The sequence below is a fragment of the Schistocerca piceifrons genome, chromosome 2 (genome assembly GCF_021461385.2).
Source record: "Schistocerca piceifrons isolate TAMUIC-IGC-003096 chromosome 2, iqSchPice1.1, whole genome shotgun sequence".
NCBI lineage: Eukaryota > Metazoa > Arthropoda > Insecta > Orthoptera > Acrididae > Schistocerca > Schistocerca piceifrons.
The window spans coordinates 666,801,399-666,815,914 of NC_060139.1; the positions used below are offsets into that span (position 1 = coordinate 666,801,399).

The window sequence follows — 14,516 nt, forward strand, 5'->3', positions numbered from 1 at the left end:
AATGTGTGTTTAGTGTCACGCAGTGAAACGAGCAGCTCCATCGGTCCACTGTAGTTGCGTCTGCGGTGGGGTCGGGGAGGGGGGAGTAGGAGGACAGGGTCGGACCATCGCCTTGCCAGCGGGAGAAGGTACGGTGGGGGGAGCGACGGCGCGAGAGGAGTGGGAGCGGCCGAGGGGGAGCAGAGGCAGGGGAGGGGGCTGACCCTGGAGAGGCTGCGCGCGGCGCGGGCAGACAGTTGAACAGCGGCGCGCTCGTTATCTGCCCGCGGCGGCCAGTTCGCTGGAGAGGCCCGCGCCGGTGGGTTGGCAACGCGTGAACGCGAGAGGAGTTCTCGGTTAACAGTGCGCGGGGTGTGCAATTGCTGGCGCGAGAGTGGTGACCGGGCGCCGGCACGAGCCGTGGTGACAGTGTGAGCAGTCAGCGGCTGTGCAGCGGGAGCGCCGGCCGGCCCGGCGCCGCACTTGTTGCTCCGGCTGCTGGAGGCAGAGGCGGCCGCTAACGAGGTTTTTGTGCGGCCGATGCAGCGGACGGCGGCAGCGCGCGCCGCCTCCCGCGGCCTGCGGAACCGGTTCTGACGTCAAACGAGGTGAGAGACCGCCACAGCGACGCGAAACCAGTCGCCACTCTCCCAGCCGGCGCTGAGACATTTCACTGTCGCGTTTATGTGCTCTTTGTCTGGCTGCACCGAGGCCCTCCGGTACGAGTAAAGGCTCTAGTCCCGCCGTCGGACCGCGTCTTACGCAACTCATTAGCCTGCGTACTCTGTTAAAGACTTCCACTTCTTAGAGGATGACCTGTTTGGAAACTACGATCAGTCGAATTTTATTTATTTCTTAAACAGCTTTCAAGCCACCACGCGCCTACCACGAGATGGCAGTTTCAGGCCGCTTTACAATTTGTTACCAATTGCAGATGGAGTGTAGTCATGTATGGAAGTGAAACATGGACGATAAATAGTTTGGACAGGAAGAGAATAGAAGCTTTCGAAATGTGGTGCTACAGAATAATGCTGAAGATTAGATGGGTAGATCACGTAACTAATGAGGAGGTATTGAATAGAATAGGTGAGAAGAGGAGTTTTGGCACAACTTGACAAGAAGAAGGGACCGGTTGGTAGGACATGTTCTGAGGCATCAAGGGATCACAAATTTAGCATTCGAGGGCAGCGTGGAGGGTAAAAATCGTATAGGGAGACCAAGAGATGAATACATTAAGCAGATTCAGAAGGATGTAGGTTGCAGTAAGTACTGGGAGATGAAGAAGCTTGTACAGGATAGAGTAGCATGGAGAGCTGCATCAAGCCAGTCTCAGGACTGGAGACCACAACAACAACAACCAATTGCAGCAGTCCATGAGATCATAGCACTGGTGCAAGTAGTTGGATTTAAATAAATTCTACCGACAAACGCACAAAATGTGTTAGCAATATGATTTTAGTTAAATGTTATGTGACACCGAAAGCTGTAAGTATAACCCTTCAAAATGATGCATTAAGTTGTTGCTGTCATCAGTCCGAAGACTTCCTTCACGCAGCACTCCACTCTAGCCTATTCTGTCCTGACCACATCACGGCTGCATAATTGTCGCTTGTGCCTATTTTAACCTGCTTTCTGTACTCAAGCCTTGTTTCCCCTCTACAGTTTTTCCATTACAAAAGTGACGTTTTCTTGTTTCAGAATGTATCCTATCAACCGAATCCTTTTTGTCGAATTGTGCAAGAAATTTTGTTTCCTAATTTGTTTCATTGCCTTCTCGTTAGTTATTTGTTCTGTTCATCTAATTTTCAACGTTCTTCAGAAACTTCTCTTCCCTTCTCCTATATGAACTATTTAATAGTCAGTTTTATTCCTGTACACGGCTAAAGTGCAGACGAATGCTTTCAGCAAGTACTTTTCACGTCGGCCATCAGTCGCTATACTGACCAAATAGCAGAACTCAGAGACTACTTTTAGTGTCTGATTTTCTGATCGAATCCTAACACATATTCACCTCTGCTCTCCCAAGTCCTTTACTGTGTCTGAACTATGAAGTTATCGATAGAACTTGATGTTTCCGTTTCTTCTCCGTTTCCAAATGAACCCTTCGTTTCCTTTACTGATGCTCTAAGAACAGATTAACCCTAGATTACCAAAACCTCGTTAAATTTCAGATTGCAGTGTGGTACAAAGCAGGATTTTTGTACTTACTTTAGCATGTACATACCATTGGAGATCTACTACTGCGGTGGTAATTAACTAATGTATAAAGTATAAATTACGACCATCAGTGAATAAAATGTCAATTAGTGAACTCATCTCCCCCCCCCCCCCCAGCTCTCAGGGAAAGGAAAAATAATTGTGCAATCAAGCGTTCTTCTATCACGAAAATGATGTAAAATTTGGTATTAAGGTTTTCAACAGGGTCGGAACTGCAACATTTTTATGGTTACTTAAAAGTTGCCATTCATTTTCCAAAATATTAAAAATACATACGACCTCCCCCCTCCCCCCCCCCCCCTCGGTTTACCCCACTCGTCCTCCCCTTAGTGGTCTAGGGTTAAATAAAATCAAAGCGAGGATTTAGCCCCGTCTCATTCCTTTAACTACTAGTTTCCTTCGTGTCCTCCTTCTGAAGTCTTGTTTCAGTTGAAGTTGTAGATCTCTCTCCCCTTATTTTATTCCAGGTGCATTATGTGCCAGTGTGGAAATTACAGCACGTGGTTTCGACAAGTAGTGCGCGAGCTTTTATTCTTGTGCATTACTCGCTAGAATCTATTTAAATCCAACTATTTTCCTTAGTGCTGTGATCCCAGCGACTGCTTGCACTTGGTGACAAACTGTAAGCACGCTCTCAACAAATGGCTGCACTGTGGACAAAATGATGGTGCAGTGGCTAGGGGTAGTTGCTGGTGGTCGTCGTCGTCGTCTTCAGTCCGAAGGTTAATTTGATGCAGCTCTCCGCGATATTACTGTGCAAGTCGACATAACTGTTGCAACCTACGTCCACTTGAACCTGTTTACTGAAGCCGTCTTGGCCTCCCTCTAAAATTTTCACCTCCCCCCTCGTCCATTGACACACACACACACACACACACACACACACACACACACACACACACACCTTCTGTTCAATGCTTTGATATTCTCAGAATATGTGCTGTCAATTCACTCCTCCTTTTGCTCAAATTGACATTCTTTTTCCCCCCGTATTCGATTCTGAACGATAGGTAAATAGTCTCAAAACGTTATTAAGCTACTGGTCAGTTTCCACATAAATAAATTAAAAAATTTAACACTCGCTGCCTTCAACTTACCAATATTCAAGAAAGATAGTAGGAGTAATCCACTAAATTGCAGGCCCATATCGTTAACGTCGATATGCAGCAGGATTTTAGAAAATATATTGTGTTCGAACATAATGAATTACCTCGAAGGAAACGGTCTATTGACACACAGTCAACATGGATTCAGAAAACATCGTTCTTGTGAAACACAACTAGCTCTTTATTCACATGAAGTGCTGAGTGCTATTGACAAGGGATTTCAGATCGATTCCGTATTTCTCGATTTCCGGAAGGCTTTTGACACTGTACCACACAAGCAGCTCGTAGTGAAATTGCGTGCTTATGGAATCGTCTCAGTTATGTGATTGGATCTGTGATTTCCTGTCAGAGAGGTCACAGTTCGTAGTAATTGAAGGAAAGTCACCGAGTAAAACAGAAACGATTTCTGGCGTTCCCCAAGGTAGTGTTATAGGTTCTTTGCTGTTCCTTATCTGTATAAAGGATTTGGGAGACAATCTGAGCAGCCGTCTTCGGTTGTTTGCAGATGACACTGTCGTTTATCGACGAATAAAGTCATCGGAAGATCAGAACAAACTGTAAAACGATTTAGATGAAATATCGGAATGGTGCGAAAAGTGGCAGTTGACTCTAAATAACGAAAAGTGTGAGGTCATCCACATGAGTGCTAAAAGGAATTCGTTAAACTTCGGTTACACGATAAATCAGTCTAATCTAAAAGCCGTAAATTCAACTAAATACTTAGGTATTACAATTACAAACAACTTAAATTGGAAGGAACACATAGAAAATGTGGGGAAGGCTAACCAAAGGCTGCGTTTTATTGGCAGGACACTTAGAAAATGTAACAGGTCTCCTAAGAAGACTGCCAACATTAGGCTTGCCCGTCCTCTTTTAGAATAATGCTGCGCAGTGTGGGATCCTTGCCAGATAAGACTGACGGAGTACATCGAAAAAGTTCAAAGGAGGGCAGCACGTTTTGTATTATCCCGAAATATGGGAGAGAGTGTCACAAAAATGATACAGTATTTGGGCTGGACATCATTAAAAGAAAGGCGTTTTTCTTTGCGACGGAATCTTATCACGAAATTCCAATCACCAACTTTCTCCTCCGAGTGCGAAAATATTTTGACACCGACTTACATAGGGAGGAACTACACCAAAATAAAATAAGGGAAATTAGAGCTCGTGCGGAAAGATATAGGTGTTCATTCTTTCCGCGCGCTATACGAGAATGGAATAATAGAGAATTGTGAAGCTGGTTCGGTGAACCCTCTGCCAGGTACTTAAAAGTGATTAGCAGAGTATCCATGTAGATGTAGATAAATTCCACGTATTGGTCCTAGGTTCATTTTTCAAGGTCGTGCATCTGACTGACGAATCACATGGCGATACTACTTTGGAAACTCCATTGCTGTTCGTTGTATAGACTAGAATCATGCTGGTAGAACCTCATATTATTAAAGCGGTCATACAAGACTTTCCAGGAAACTGCGGTGCAATCAAGACTGAATATGTTTCCGTGATTCCAAGGGCTTGAACAGTTAAAAGCTTTTTGGACGAACTGATCTGTTGTAAAATATGCGATATAATTCTTTTTAAAGACGTGGCAGAGAATGAAGTCATCTAAAGCTTGCTTCTGATTCAAAATTTCACGTTCCGAACTGTTTCGCTTAGGGGACATCGCTTATATAGAGATGGGGACCCTCCACGCCCGCACCAACGTGGTGACCAAACCAAAAGTTCTACTGTCACCTCCGTCAACATGTTCGTTATCTAATAGGTGGATCACAGGATGCTGGGCTGTGATGTTATCCGTGGGTCTGGGTAAGACTACGCATTAACACGGTCCATCAGGTGATAGATTGTGGACGAAACGCGAATGAGGGTAGCGATTTGAAGAGCAGAGGGAAAAAAGTGCCAAGGCTCGTGCCGAGGGAAAAAAAACCTCTACGACAGTGGGATGGGCAGTAAGAGCAGTAGTGACTTAGTAGCTGCGATAGTTCATGCAAGATTGGGTTTGTTAGTGTGGGTATCATGCATCATTACCATGGCAGGCGATGGCGATGTATCCCGGTTTGCTGCAGCCGCTGCATTACTGGAACAACCAGGATAGTTATATATTAGTGGGAGATCGGCCATAGATCATCTCACTGTATGGGGTGTGTGTATAGCTTGTCTGCATGTAGTGTATGGTAGGGCTTCCCTGCGTGGTGCCAGTTTTTCGGCAAGTGTGTTCCAACTGGATATCCAGTAATGGTGGCTGATTAACAGGGGCTCACCTGTACCGTTGTGTTTGCGTGTACGATTACTTGGCCATAGATGTTAGGTCCTTGCAAGTATGTCTTTTGGTCTGTTATGTTTCCATCTATGGTTGCGGTCGTAGTGTTCTTCCATTGGTCACCTACGATGGATTTCGCCCCAGTATACTGATACACAATGTGGTAAAGTTTGCGACACTCTAGTTGTTCGTTCCAAAACTGTGTTTTACCGATACAGCGGTTGATCTCCAGGCAACACTTCAATATAAATTGTGATACACTTAGGAGGAATGATTAGTTTTTTTCTAAAGCATTAAGTGTTGCCAGGTTTATAGGCGTTTTGATATGGCATGCTGTGACATGAGCTCGTGCAGTAGTTCGTCCGATAGGTGTTTGAGGCGCTGGAGGTGGGGATTTTGAATAGACTCGTTGACTAAACACACTTGATCCGCTTGGAGCCACAGTTCTACGGTCTTTGATTTTTGGACAGGACACTATCATGCTGATGCAGAGAAGGCATGATTCCGATATATTTGGTGTTCTGGTTAAGGCGTATCAATACACACCTACACTCGGTTTTCCCCCTACAACCTATTCTAATGGTCACAGCCCAAATACAGAAAACAGGACCATACCGTCACAGCACTTATACAGAACTACACGTTGCCACGACACTTTCAGGGCAGAAGTCTCTTAAGACCTTCGCCAGACATCCACACGCCCACATCTCAGTGGCACGTAACCAACCGCAAGTCGTCATTGACAGAATCTTGCTATTTTATCTATTTCACCATAGTGGAACATTTTTAATGCTTTTCGAAACTGTTTGCTCAAACGAGGAAGTCACGTTCGGCACGGTACAAAAATGAGGGCCCAACACTCACTAAGATAATCTGCTGCTTACCCCCCCGCAATCGCCTAGCTAAAATATGACATGGTAAATGCAAGAAAGTACTGTGCCAAACGTAGCAGACCAGAAAGCTATGACGTACTGTATAATCCATAAAATGTGAACTGGCGACTGAATTTCACACTGGATGGTTACATTTATAGTAACAAATGTTAGCAGCAATGGGCACTCGCGGCCGAATAACTTTTTGCTCAATAATACATTACATGAAATACACATCTTAAAATCGGTTATTCTTCATGTGTACGATAAAATTTTTGTCAATTTCTTCTCTACGCTGTAATTTTGGCTTTATAAGATTTCATACAATTGGGTGTACAAGTAGAGTTTCGCCTGACAATCATTTATCCATTCATTTGTAGGTACACCCCAGTTTACTATTTGTGTATCAAGCAGCCATTTCAGCCACCCCTTCCAATCTGAGCTTTTGCTCCCTGTTCATTTGTACTACGCCACAGTAAGTAAATCATTAGATATTAATAAGTCAGATTTAGCCTTGACATTGTACCATAAGCACACATATCAGGGAAAATTCGACATAACATTTCTTGCCCATTGCCTTGGCGTAAGACTGTTTGCACTTCTTAGAACCCTTAAATTTTAAAGTTTGATAAACTACCATAATAGCCCCGGACGCTTCTTTGACGATAGCGCACAAGAAGGCTCACTTTCATCTAGGTTTCACAACTTTCCAACCCCTCTATCTACCATTACACTGTTTTCAAGATGTTATTCTTGCTTTCCTGTGTACAACTACCAAAGAAAATCATTGGTAGTTTCAAATAAATTGAGATGTTATCGTATACAACACGAAATAAACGCTAATACGAGGCATTGATGAACTAATGTCTGACTTAGACGAACTGTTTACTAAACAACAGGAATCAGAGTTTAAGGGTGAACTTTGTGGTACGAAGTATAGGCCGGTACAAGAAGGTGAGTGGGCGTAGGGAAGAGCAAACAGGTTTATTTGCCTTTAATTTGGTTGCATCCAGATATGTTGGGAAATCAAAATCCGTTCTAACATTCATAAGCAGTGTGTATATTCTAAGATTTAGATTTTATTATTACCACTTAATTTCGTTTATGGCTGTAGACTCTTTATATACTAGAAGGCGCGAGTAAAATCTTTAAAACAGCATAACATTAAAACATGTACATGGAATACGAAACATGGAACATGAGAAACTTGCTCAACTTAAAAGTGTTTGTACGCTCGTTGAAAACTATTTGCAACAACTAGCAGAACAGATTTTTTTTGTTTCTCATTCTTAAATATGCGTGTTTCACCTTGGAGAGATGGAAAACATGACACAAAATAAATGCATTGACAGATTCCAGCGGTGTGTAGAGCCTAGATTCTAGCCGCATCATTATGGGTTATCGCCAACCAGGTCGTAAGAGGCGGCGCCCTAGCGCGGACAAGCGTGACGCTGTCCTTATCAGAGGAACCATCCCGTTATTTGCTGTACTCTGTTTAAGGAAAACTCGCAAACCTAAATCTGAACTGTCGAACTGGGATTCGAACCCCACTTCTCCTGAATGAATCCTGTGACGAGCATTGAGTCACTTTGCTCGGTCGAAATGACGGAGAGAAACGGGATTGAGACAGTTCGGTACCATATTTTTACACCACGAATGCAAGTGTTTCGAAGACTTTTCAAGGGGAAGCATCCACCCCCACAGCTTTCTTCCTCGCTGAAAACCTATTTGCAAACAATTATTTATGACGGTGCAACATGAGATACCCAGTGACGATATGGTGTGTTAAGACGTGAATAAGCTATCTTGCTTTTATTTCATTTTATCCTTGCTTACGGGTCCGTTGATTGATATTCCGACACCAAGCCTGCCTATAAATTACTTAAACTTGCATATAATAGAGGTCAGACTTTCGTAGGCAAACCAATGAAATAATATGATGTAAAATGAATAAAATACAGCTTTGCATTACTTTTTGTTGGTGGCTTCACTTTCATTATAAGAGGCGCCTAAATAATTTATATATTTTAAGATTGTTTCGTTCGTAATGAAGGCCAAAGCTGCTTTATCTAACCTGGATTTAAAATACCATAAATACTTACACTTTAATAAAATAAAGCCTTTGTTATACAAGCTATTGTTAAAAGAAATTGTTTAAACTGCTTTGTGGCTGCTCCTGTGGAAAAGACATGCAATTTTTGTAATATTTAAAATTGCCTCGTAATGGCGGCTGATTGTTGCACACAAGCGATGTTCTGTTTGCTGGCGGCGCGGCAGCTACAAATTTCTAGAAATGGTTTAAACGTTCAAGACACTGACATGAGGGGTCGGAAGGCTATTCCAATGATAAAGCTAACATTTCACATATGTATTAATAATTAAAACATAAACACCTCAGTAAATGACTTTTTCCAAGAACAGCGGAGGCAGAAGTCAGGCAGAAGACGTAGCAACTGTTACGACCGCCTTTATCGAACAAGGAAAGATATTATCTATAATTGTAGTTGTTAGGGATGGTAGCTATATTGTTCAGACTGTCTGATGTAAGAAATTATTGTATACTTTAGACATTTTAGTAATAAGTTTAGTAATAAGTTACAGAAATTGCGCATTTTTTAATGTCCCAAATTAGGAGACGTTATACTTGTAGAATACTTTTCGGTTGGCAAACGTGGACGTGGGACGAAACTTCATACGAAATTTTGTTTTTTCTTTCCTATTGCTTCATATTTGTAGTATTACTCTGGATTCTGTTGAATATATTACACAGGACCGTTTTATCTGGCGTAGAGAGAAGGAATGGCTTAAACTGCGGCATATAATTCGGTTGTCGTATGATACAATCTGCAGAAAGTTACGTATAACGATGAAGCGTCAACTTGAAAAAAAAAAAAATTATCATTCAGCGATATTGTTTAACTTCGCGGTGGCGCAATGTCTTGAATCCAACGATCAAATATCGTTAGCCCCCATATTTCAGTCACTTAACGTTGATTATGCAAGCTGAGTATGCATTTAATTAACTTCGAGGGCCACTTTCTGTACAACGAAATAATTACGTCCTTAAATATCAACGGCAAAGTTCATGTAATCTGTCTTCTCTGAGATCGATAGCTTGGTGCTATGTTGATCAAACCTGACCTCTAGTATGTTTTATTTGAATTTGCGGCGATTTGTTACTGATTACGTTCAAAAAATTCTGCTTTTATCGCTTTGACTCACTGAGTTTAAAGAAATCGCTGGTTCCAGGGCACTGTTCATAAACATATCAAATCAAAACTATGAGAAATTTTTTCGTCAAACTTCTACTTACATAACGAAATACTTTTCGAAAATACTTCAGTATCTTCTGTGGACTTACTTTTCACGTTAGTTCTTAGTATCAACTTCCAACGTGAAGGTTTTCAAAAATAATAAATTATGATGTAAATAACTCTTGACTTTAACACAGACTTCATTTTTAACTATATAATTGGTAGTTTTATTTTCTCACAATACGGAGCTGTCTCGCACATATTGTACATTACAACAGCTCGAGATTGACTGCTTAATTTTTACAATATTTTTGTTTTTCTATTCATTAATAATCAATACGGAGGTTCAAGACAATGGTGGAGCGATGTTCTCGCCGATGAAAACCATCGGCCCTGTTTGCTGTAGTACCAGCATCGCTAGATGATGCTGCTTCGGTGGTAACGCAGCAGGAACACTATGTCTGCATTATCTTCGGATTACGTGGACAGACAAAAACAATGACTTTTTAAGTATATTAATTTAACAAACACATTTATTAACGTAAATATGGCTTACCCGACTTCGCTCAAGCGGAGAAATAGACAGTAGTGCTCATCCGAACTGGCGCAGTGCAAACACTATGTACTTACCTTCCACTTGCCAGTAAATACCAGACACTGCAGTCATAGTGTGACTTGGGAACATAGATTTGCGTGGGGCTACATAATTTAAGATTTGCTGCTGTGACCCTTCTCGACAGCTGCTGGGCAATCTCATTACACAGGGACGTTACCAACTCTCTCTCTCTCTCTCTCTCTCTCTCTGTGTCTATCAGCGTTGAATGCATTTATTCAAAACTGGAGATGCGCCATGAATCCTAAGGAAACTGGCCATAACATACTTTATGCGCCAGTGTCTATACGTAAATTAAACGCTCATGATGGAGCGGTACAAATATCGTAATAGATATCCGTTCCTAGAGTGTGGATTATGAGAGACTATGGTACCAGGTAGGCTACACACATTTTGCAGGAAGTTGTGGCGCACTGTTTTAAAATAGTGGAATAGTATTCGGTGTTACGGAATTCAGATGTGCATTTGGCCCTCCAACTGAGTTCCCGTCCGCAGCTCGTGGTCGTGCGGTAGCGTTCTCGCTTCCCACGACCGCGTTCCCGGGTTCGATTCCCGGCGGGGTCAGGGATTTTTCTCTGCCTCGTGATGACTGGGTGTTGTGCGATGTGCTTAGGTTAGTTAGGTTCAAGTAGTTTTAAGTTCTAGGGGACTGATGACCGTAGACGTTAAGTCCCATAGTGCTCAGAGCCATTTGAACCATTTTTTGTTTTTCCGATTCTTGTTGTTTGTTCTTCCATTTCTTGAATTCTTGTTTTTTTTCCAATTCTTGTTTTTTTCCAGTTCTTGTTTTTTTCCAATTCTTGTTTTTTTTTCAATTCTTGTTTTTTTCCAATTCTTGTTTTTTTTCCAATTCTTGTTATTTTCCAATTCTTGTTTTTTTCCAATTCTTGTTTTTTTTTCCAATTCTTGTTTTTTTCCAATTTTTATATCAATTATGTTTATCCATCACGAGGATTTGGTACATTCCCTTGGACTATACTGATCGTAGAAACGTTCAAAACACAAAATTTCTAACACCATAAGCATCGCATTAAGACAGGTTTTACACGGTGACATTTCTTTGTACGAAGCTCACTCAGGAAAGAAATTCATTAACATTGCTGTAGATTTAACACATTGGGAATAATTTCACTTCAATCCACCCAAACGGATTACTTTACCGACAACTGGTGCTTGCAATTGATTAGGAATCGAGATACACTGCAGGAATTTTATCGACATGGATAGATAAACGGAAAAAACTAGTATAAAAGTAATAACTGGGCTTCGAACGCGGGGTGTAGAAGTGTGAAGCCGCGACGTTAGCCACTGTGCCACCGCATCGGTTGTTACGTTCGCTCGCTAAAAGGTACATAAATTACCTCGAAAATTTGACCGCCGTTTTGTCAGAAATGATAGTGTCTAAGGATAAGCCGAGACTGTGTTCACTTATTTCAACCGCTCTCCTACTAAGCGAAGTGTCTGAGAAATCGAGATATGGCACTTGCCGTGTTCTCCTCGTCGTCGTGATTTTCAGGCAATCTCTCACGGTCGTTTAGCAGATGTTGAGTGGATCCCCAAATGCCGCCTCAGATAGTACACAGACATTGAAAATAAGACAACACATGAAAAAAAGTTTACACTATTCACAGGCAAATTGCACGCGCGATTTTCCTCCCTTAGGTTACTTCGAAGACTTTGGCTCCCGAAATGGCATTCAGCAACGAAGTCAAATAATTAAATAAAATTTGCCAAATTCTGAAAACGCTGACCTCATCCTATATTGTGGTCATCATAGGACTAAACCTGATGTAAACACTGCATCATGTATTCTTCTGCGTTTGCTGAAATCTCATTGGATTTCGTTATCCGTGGAGTGGAAGTCAAGCTGTCTCGAGTTGAAGTACGGTAATAAGGATATATTTTAGTCTGCGCTTTACGCGCCCGTAGTCAGGGCGACAATAGAGGACAACAGCTTTACCGGCGCATTGAAGTTGGACACCACTGACCAGCCAGCTGGTGATGTCAGCAGTCGCAGTTAAGACGCAAAAAGAGACGAGCAGAGCAACAATACATCTTCGACTGTCATTTAATTTTTAAACAAAGTGAAATATTCGGCGAAACTCCAGCAATACCACACGTTTCTTTGGGGACCATACGGAAATTGTAACGTACTATCGTTCTTAGCTAACACAGTATTGTAATTAAAAATTAGAGTGTTGCAAATTTCTAACTTAAACACAGATAATTTTTCTGCGCGAGCTGTGTGCAACTCAAAAGTGTATGCAGTGATTTAATTGTATATGTAGTTAAACGTTGAAGCCACTGAAGACACTGCTTGGACGCCTGGTAATCTCTGAACTCCTTCGGTATCAGAGTCCGAGAAATATATTTCAGTACTGGAACTGTCATCTGCTATGTTGATAATGAGTCTATCAACAGCAGAACCCACGGAGCCACCTAAGCGCCACACCTTCTCCTCTTCTTTCATGGCATATCGTTTTGTAACGTGCCAGCGTTCGGCAGTGACGTGTGATAAAACTTCGCGCATTAGTTCCAGTGAATCTGGCCGTAAATGTCTTATTTCTCGCAACAAGTCCGTTAACTTGGCTCCAGATCAGTTCTGTTGGGCTCATATTGCAGTGGTATAGTTGCAAATGTAAAAATGCATCATTTGTACGGTATGCTCGACGTCTTGAAAATTGTTTCCCGTGTTTCTGCGACGCCTATCATTATGGCTCGCGAGAGACCACATCTGTGACATAAAAGCATGGACATAGTCCAAACAAAGAGTATTTTATTTTTCATTTTTGCTCCTAAAATTTTTATTAATTTACACAACCTTTGTTAATCTTTTGTAAGATATCAATAATTAAAAACTTACATTTGCAATGAAAACTAAAGCATTTTCCATAAAATACATACATTTTAATTACCATGTATTTGATGAATTTTATATTTCGAAGATGCAGATATTCCAAACGGAACAAGAAAGAGAGATTTGAACTAGCGATCCATGAACGCACCATTTTACTGTTCTGCAATGCTATTGATCCAGCTAAGTTTCCCATTTATAAAATATCTCAACTTCAGTAAGGAAAACTTCAAAGCCGATTTTTCTGTGAACTTGTGAAGAACATTGAGAATAACGTGTTTTTTGCCACTTTAACAGTGTTTCACTACGGAGCAGGAAGCAGCGTCAGCTTCTTTCACACAAGGTATTAACAACGCGACCATCAGAGAATAACAGTAAAAATACTGTGACTGTACACAGTTTTTTGAATAAAAACTACGTAGCTATAGTATGATAAAGAAAAACGTTGATGGCTGTTAATACATTAAAATATCTTGTTCGTTACTGTAATATAGCGATAATAATCCTAATGCATAAGTAAGACCTACTTCCAAGAGCGTAACAATACCATCGTTAGTGTGCTACTGCTGCTGACGAATTATCGCGTTTGTGTTCGTTTACATACGGTTTACTCTTGTGGTGAACACAGTACAGATGGGATAATCGCTAGGGAAAAGACGACGACGATGACAACGAAGAAGGAGGAGGAGGACGACAACAACATTAAACATCCTCTTTGCCGACGAAGTATCAGAGTCTGGTTTTCGCATTGCATTCAAATGGCGGTCAGTCGCTTTTACGTTAATCCGTTATCAAGAGACTCCATTTATTTGCGATAGAACAAAACGTTTTTGTGTTAGAAAGTAGGTGTCTTGAAGCGTTCACGTTCATTTTCCTCAAAGACTCTATGAAAATGGACCACACTGCAGCCATCGAACTTTTTTTCATGCAGTATGTCGAAGTGGTTAATTAACTTGATACGTTGATCTAATCTTCCCATTCTTGTACTCGTGTACAAATGAAAATATCGTTTGCGAACTGTTTTGGAGAGAAGTAAAAATTAAGTCACACATACTACAATGAGCAGCACACTCACTCACTTCCCTGAGGCCGCGCGGGATTAGCCGTGCGGTCCAAGGTGCTGCAGTCATGGACTGTGTGGCTGGTCCCGGCGGAGGTTCGAATCCTCTCTCGGGCATGTGTGTGTGTGTTTGTCCTTAGGATAATTTAGGTTAAGTAGTGTGTAAGCTTAGGGACTGATGACCTTAGCAGTTAAGTCCCTGAGGAACGCCCAACGTTCTTCGTATTCGCTGAATCCCCGTCCCATAACTATGCAAAACCAGATCTCGCTATTTCAGAAACTTTCTGTATTCAATTATTGC

The 14,516-nt window shown here is 41.7% G+C and overlaps 1 protein-coding gene across 1 annotated transcript in view; it reads left to right on the forward strand.

The window, feature by feature from the left end:
* Positions 1 to 249: 249 nt before the first annotated feature.
* Positions 250 to 14,516, forward strand: part of LOC124775732 — a 596,716-nt gene continuing 582,449 nt past the window's right edge. Inside the window, exon 1 of the mRNA XM_047250560.1 lies at positions 250 to 587. The gene's annotated coding sequence lies outside the window, so the exon portion shown is untranslated. The remainder of the gene's footprint in view (positions 588 to 14,516) is intronic.